Raw genomic sequence first — 7500 nt, 5'->3', positions numbered from 1 at the left:
CTATAAGCTCTGCCTTCACTCTGCCTGCTACACTGACTATAAGCTCTGCCTTCACTCTGCCTGCTACACTGACTATAAGCTCTGCCTTCACTCTGCCTGCTATAAGCTCTGCCTTCACTCTGCCTGCCACACTGACTATAAGCTCTGCCTTCACTCTGCCTGCTACACTGACTATAAGCTCTGCCTTCATTCTGCCTGCTACACTGACTATAAGCTCTGCCTTCACTCTGCCTGCCACACTGACTATAAGCTCTGCCTTTACTCTGCCTGCTATAAGCTCTGCCTTCACTCTGCCTGCTACACTGACTATAAGCTCTGCCTTCACTCTGCCTGCTACACTGACTATAAGCTCTGCCTTTATTCTGCCTGCTATAAGCTCTGCCTTCACTCTGCCTGCTACACTGACTATAAGCTCTGCCTTCACTCTGCCTGCTATAAGCTCTGCCTTCACTCTGCCTGCCACACTGACTATAAGCTCTGCCTTCACTCTGCCTGCTACACTGACTATAAGCTCTGCCTTCACTCTGCCTGCTACACTGACTATAAGCTCTGCCTTCACTCTGCCTGCTACACTGACTATAAGCTCTGCCTTCACTCTGCCTGCCACACTGACTATAAGCTCTGCCTTTACTCTGCCTGCTACACTGACTATAAGCTCTGCCTTTACTCTGCCTGCCACACTGACTATAAGCTCTGCCTTCACTCTGCCTGCTATAAGCTCTGCCTTCACTCTGCCTGCCACACTGACTATAAGCTCTGCCTTCACTCTGCCTGCTACACTGACTATAAGCTCTGCCTTCACTCTGCCTGCTATAAGCTCTGCCTTTACTCTGCCTGCTACACTGACTATAAGCTCTGCCTTCACTCTGCCTGCTACACTGACTATAAGCTCTGCCTTCACTCTGCCTGCCACACTGACTATAAGCTCTGCCTTCACTCTGCCTGCTACACTGACTATAAGCTCTGCCTTCACTCTGCCTGCCACACTGACTATAAGCTCTGCCTTCACTCTGCCTGCTACACTGACTATAAGCTCTGCCTTCACTCTGCCTGCTATAAGCTCTGCCTTCACTCTGCCTGCCACACTGACTATAAGCTCTGCCTTCACTCTGCCTGCTACACTGACTATAAGCTCTGCCTTCACTCTGCCTGCTATAAGCTCTGCCTTCACTCTGCCTGCTACACTGACTATAAGCTCTGCCTTCACTCTGCCTGCCACACTGACTATAAGCTCTGCCTTCACTCTGCCTGCTACACTGACTATAAGCTCTGCCTTCACTCTGCCTGCCACACTGACTATAAGCTCTGCCTTTACTCTGCCTGCTATAAGCTCTGCCTTCACTCTGCCTGCTACACTGACTATAAGCTCTGCCTTCACTCTGCCTGCTACACTGACTATAAGCTCTGCCTTTACTCTGCCTGCTATAAGCTCTGCCTTCACTCTGCCTGCTACACTGACTATAAGCTCTGCCTTCACTCTGCCTGCTACACTGACTATAAGCTCTGCCTTCACTCTGCCTGCTACACTGACTATAAGCTCTGCCTTCACTCTGCCTGCCACACTGACTATAAGCTCTGCCTTCACTCTGCCTGCTATAAGCTCTGCCTTTACTCTGCCTGCTACACTGACTATAAGCTCTGCCTTTACTCTGCCTGCCACACTGACTATAAGCTCTGCCTTCACTCTGCCTGCTACACTGACTATAAGCTCTGCCTTCACTCTGCCTGCTATAAGCTCTGCCTTCACTCTGCCTGCCACACTGACTATAAGCTCTGCCTTCACTCTGCCTGCTACACTGACTATAAGCTCTGCCTTCACTCTGCCTGCTACACTGACTATAAGCTCTGCCTTCACTCTGCCTGCTACACTGACTATAAGCTCTGCCTTCACTCTGCCTGCCACACTGACTATAAGCTCTGCCTTTACTCTGCCTGCCACACTGACTATAAGCTCTGCCTTTACTCTGCCTGCTACACTGACTATAAGCTCTGCCTTCACGCTGCCTGCCACACTGACTATAAGCTCTGCCTTCACTCTGCCTGCTATAAGCTCTGCCTTCACTCTGCCTGCTATAAGCTCTGCCTTCACTCTGCCTGCCACACTGACTATAAGCTCTGCCTTCACTCTGCCTGCCACACTGACTATAAGCTCTGCCTTCACTCTGCCTGCTACACTGACTATAAGCTCTGCCTTCACTCTGCCTGCCACACTGACTATAAGCTCTGCCTTCACTCTGCCTGCTACACTGACTATAAGCTCTGCCTTCACGCTGCCTGCCACACTGACTATAAGCTCTGCCTTCACTCTGCCTGCTATAAGCTCTGCCTTCACTCTGCCTGCTACACTGACTATAAGCTCTGCCTTCACTCTGCCTGCTACACTGACTATAAGCTCTGCCTTCACTCTACCTGCTACACTGACTATAAGCTCTGCCTTCACTCTGCCTGCTATAAGCTCTGCCTGCTACACTGACTATAAGCTCTGCCTTCACTCTGCCTGCCACACTGACTATAAGCTCTGCCTTCACTCTGCCTGCTATAAGCTCTGCCTGCCACACTGACTATAAGCTCTGCCTTCACTCTGCCTGCCACACTGACTATAAGCTCTGCCTTCACTCTACCTGCTACACTGACTATAAGCTCTGCCTTCACTCTGCCTGCTACACTGACTATAAGCTCTGCCTTTACTCTGCCTGCTACACTGACTATAAGCTCTGCCTTCACTCTGCCTGCTATAAGCTCTGCCTTCACTCTGCCTGCCACACTGACTATAAGCTCTGCCTTCCACCACTCTGCCTGCCACACTGACTGTCAGTGTCTCCGTCACAAATCCAGGCCGAGAAGTTTTAGATCGCGACGCCACTCAAGCGAACTTGAGCCACGAGAGCCACGCCCCCCAGAGTCCCACAAGTAGGGAAAGTTGCGAGGGGGTCAAACCCGAAGGAGGTTCTGCACTCGCATCCATCCCCGAATACAAGAGCTTTCTACCCAAATACAGCTCAAAACGCACATGTGGGACGCTTAAAAAAAATCCCGTCCCCCCTGAGGCCCCTCCCACACACTGACACCTTGGCAGCCACAGAAACCTCTGCTTTTGCATGTATTGTGACAGACAAGACAGTGCACTTTTCATTTCAAATACAAAGATGACACTGCTTGGCCCTGTATCTCAAATGGTCAAATAAGTATATAATATCCCTTTTGTATTCTTTCTGTATATCAGCAACATGGGGATTTTTATCTTAGACATTGAGGGAAGTTGAGATTCTCAGATGAAAAAAAGAAAAATGCGGTTTATCGACTAATCGGTTCAGGGGTTTTCAACTGGTTTTGACCCAGGGACCACCATTCTGACTAGGAGCAGCCTGGGGACCACCACTATTGTGTCGGGTGGGTTCATCGTAGATCTATGATGGACCCACCCGACACAATAGTGGTGGGGCATTCATGCACCATGGGTTAAGATTGATTTTGTTTTCTTCTTACTTGTTACTCACTAATCACACTATCACAGGCTACATTCATGAGCTGGACAAAAGAAAACTATGTTTCAAAGTATTTTATTATCAAAAGTTTTACAAAAGTGTTTTTTACTTGTACTAAGCATGACTAAAAATAAGTCTCAGAATAATAATCCATTTCAGTTACACACACACACACACACACACACACACACACACACACACACACACACACACACACACACACACACACACACACACACACACACACACACACACGCACACACAAAAACAGAATATATATTTTTTATCTTATTCTATTTTAATAATATTCTCTTTATTTTAAACAACCTACAACCTGCACTACATTTTACTATAGGCCTTATACAGTACCTTTCTAACAGACAGAGGGAACTGTTCATTGTGTACCGTCACTTTAAAAGCGTAATGTATACATCATCGTACGACAGTGTCACGCACCAAAAATAGCCAATCTACAAGATCACATCAGACCTGGTTGCATCTTGCAGCTTGTAGCTCTGCCTTTTCGGCAACGATAGACTGAGAAGTTGCACATTGATTTTTTTTTTAATTACGTGAGACTATTCAATCGATCCGCGGCAGATATTATAACTCTATGGCAGGGAGATATGACTTTTATTATTATGAATTGGATGAATAACTTCTTACGTCTTACCGTGCTTGCCTTGGGCAGTAAGCACGGTAAGCACAACATGCGTTGGGTGGAAGAGCAGGATGGTTGTTCCACGGCGTGATATGTTTACATCGTGAGTTGTTTTGTTTTTTTTAGTTTATTTGACGCGTTGAGCACTTGACTTTTTGAAATGTTAGATTTGACTTAAGTTATTATTATTCACAAACAAGTAAAACTCAAATAAGTTTTATATATATATTAGAAAGGTAAAAAGGCAAAAATACAACTTTTCTGAATGCCTGGCTGTGGACCACCAGCAGTACCTCCGCGGACCACCAGGGGGCCGCGGACCACCGGTTGAAAACCCAATCGATCGATAAAATGATCTAAACTTGCAACTACGTTTGCAACGATTATATTAATGACAAGTATTTCCTACGGCTTTAAGTCCAACTAGACAAAGTGCCCCTCAGGGCACAGGTCTCCACCAGGTCAGGTCAGGTTGTGGCCTCCTGTTGGTGTTATAATAAGCCAATGTGAAAAGGGTGTCATTTCTAGTTCTTACGCCTTTGATGGCAATTGGATGATTTCCAAAAATGTGTTTTGCTAAAATCCACCTGTTGGTGGCGCTATAACAGGCCAATTTGAAAGTAAAGTAAGTAGCCTTGCTGAGCCATGAGGCTCATAGGGGCAGGAGCCTATCTCCTGTTTCTGTAGCCATGAGGCCCATAGGGCAGGAGCCTATCTCCTGTTTCTGTAGCCATGAGGCCCACAGGGGCAGGAGCCTATCTCCTGTTTCTGTAGCCATGAGGCCCACAGGGGCAGGAGCCTATCTCCTGTTTCTGTAGCCATGAGGCCCACAGGGGCAGGAGCCTATCTCCTGTTTCTGTAGCCATGAGGCCCATAGGGCAGGAGCCTATCTCCTGTTTCTGTAGCGTGAGGCAGCTTGATGTACAAGTACACCCCCTGGACATGACGCTAGTATGTCGCAGGGACTTACCCCCAATCCAACCCTTGATGCTGAGTGTCAAGCAGGGAGGCACTGGGTCCCATTTTTACCGTCTTTGGTATGACCCGGCCGGGGATCGAACCCCAACCTCCCAGTCTCAGGGCAGACACTCTAACCACAAGGCCACTGAGCTGGTCCAATGTGAAAAGGGTAGGATATATTCCTCAGCCTAGTAGAAAGCCTAGTCCATGAAAGATTTCACATAAATTGCACAATGTGTTTTTTGTGTGTTCAAAACGGGTCCCTCCTGCAAACTTTGAAAGCCAATGTTAGCCAATAGTGATGGAATATGATCCGTCTTGAGCACATAGTGGGGTTCCATCTCCATGTTAAATTTAGTTGTCCTTTACAACTCATGTAAAAGTTTAAGTTTCACTACTAATTTGAAGGTGAGGGTCTATAGAACCATTTTGGTTCGAGTGGCAACCACCCAGATCAAATAATTTGACTCTAGGGGGCGTACCCCCCATTAGCCCTACCAAAATATGTTAACTGTTGTAACTTTTGATTTAATTATCCAATCTGAACACGTGAGTTATGTATGGATTCACAATCAGGAGTAGCATTTGGTACTTAGACCATATTACACATATAATCCCCCCCACCCGTATTGGTGTATATCCACAAAAATAAGCAGTATTTTGATGGAATTGTGCACTTTACGATAAAAGCATGACATTTGGCACACAGTTGGAGAATGCCATAAGGAACACTTTTGTATCACAGATTTGTCCCATGGTAACCATGCTGTCCCATGGTAACCACCTAGGATCTTGATTCTGGTAACTAATCCAACATTGTCAAGTATGAGGAATATGGCCCAGGCCGTAGCGTAACGGTCTGGGCACCGGACTGGTAATCCAGTCGCAGTGTGCCGCGGGTTCGACTCCCGGACCCGACACGGCCTTTACTGCATGTCATCCCCCCATCTCTCTCCCGTTTCCTGTCAGCCTACTGTCTGTCCCTTCAAAAATCAATAAAAGGCGTAAGCCGCAAAAAAATATCTTAAAAAAAAAAAAAAAAAAGTATGAGGAATACAGTGGTTCTACTTACATTTGTCCTGTGACCATGTTTGACAATGTTTCATAATGGCCACCACCTGCTGGTATTTTACCAATAACTCAACTTCTAGACCACATAGGTACTTGATTCTGGACTGGTAACTAATCCTACATTTTCAAGGATGAGGTGGGGTGAGGGTCTATTTCAGGTGCAGGTTGAGTTGCTACTGACAGGACATTACAGGAGGTGGGCTTTCTGACCTTTGACTCGTCCCTTTCAGGCACAGTGTTTTTGGTGCAGGAGACTTGCCTCTCATGACATCGTTGTGCAGCAGTGGCACACTCTGGGTCTCTGGGGCATTGCCTCCTCCTGCCAGTGTTTCTCCATACTTCTCATGAGCGCTGTGTTCTGGGGCTCTGTTATAGTCAACAATAACATACATTGTCTTGGCTGGAGGTTGCTTTCCAGGGCCCTGCAGGGTCCAACCCAGTCTTGTGCAGATGGCTGTTGGCACACCTGGTGGTCTGTCCCAATCAGGATGAGGGGTTTGACCCTTTCAAACTGCGACAGTCTAGCCGAGTGTCTGTATTTGGTTGGTTTTGAGGCTAGATACAGGATACGATTGGCTAGGATACTAGCCCCAGGTGACTTGAGGTGAAGGCTTCTTCGATTTGGTAACATCGCTTTGGCTGAGATGATGGAGACACAGAGAACGACATTGATGCCCCCTTCAGTGTCTGCACATCCTGCTTGATAGTTCTTAGGGCAGATCTTCAGGTGTTCCATTGAGGCAGAGTCTTTCCACTGCAGTGGGAAGAAGCATTGTGCGTTCTGACCCATCGTCAAGAAAGGCATAAGTGTTGAGGGAACGGCCACTGTGGCGCATTATAACGAACTACTTTGAGTAGGATTATTTTCCCGTCATTTGGCTTGTCAAGGTAGAGCACCTGGTGTTCACCATGCAGGTCTCATCCATGGGTGTCTCTCTCAGAGTCTCGCTTTTGCCTCAAGCAGGACTACAAGGTGTTTGCCAATGCACAGGCTACATGGCCTCCTGAGATCACACTGGTCAGCTATAGGTGATCTACCATGCCAGCACCACTTCTGGGTTCGAATCCATTCTGTGATCTGTTCTGTTGTGAGTCTCTAGTACACTGAAGTGTTCGTTATGGACAGTAGGCTTTCCCTGTCTCTTAGGACGGGGCTGCAGCCTCACACTCAGCTCCATCTTCAGAACCATGCAGAACCATTTTCTGAGGTAACCAATGTTTTGTTCAGGTAAGCGTCGGCCACCAGGCAAGCCTCTTCAAGCTTGAGGTGGTCAACTAGGACTTGATACTTTAACCGCTGGGTGGCGTTGGATGGCAGCAGGT

The sequence above is a fragment of the Protomyctophum parallelum genome (assembly GCF_964188405.1).
Source record: "Protomyctophum parallelum genome assembly, chromosome: 15".
In the NCBI taxonomy this organism is placed as follows: Eukaryota; Metazoa; Chordata; class Actinopteri; order Myctophiformes; family Myctophidae; genus Protomyctophum; species Protomyctophum parallelum.
The sequence above is the reverse complement of the archived record's forward strand: the minus strand, read 5'-3'. Positions refer to the sequence as shown.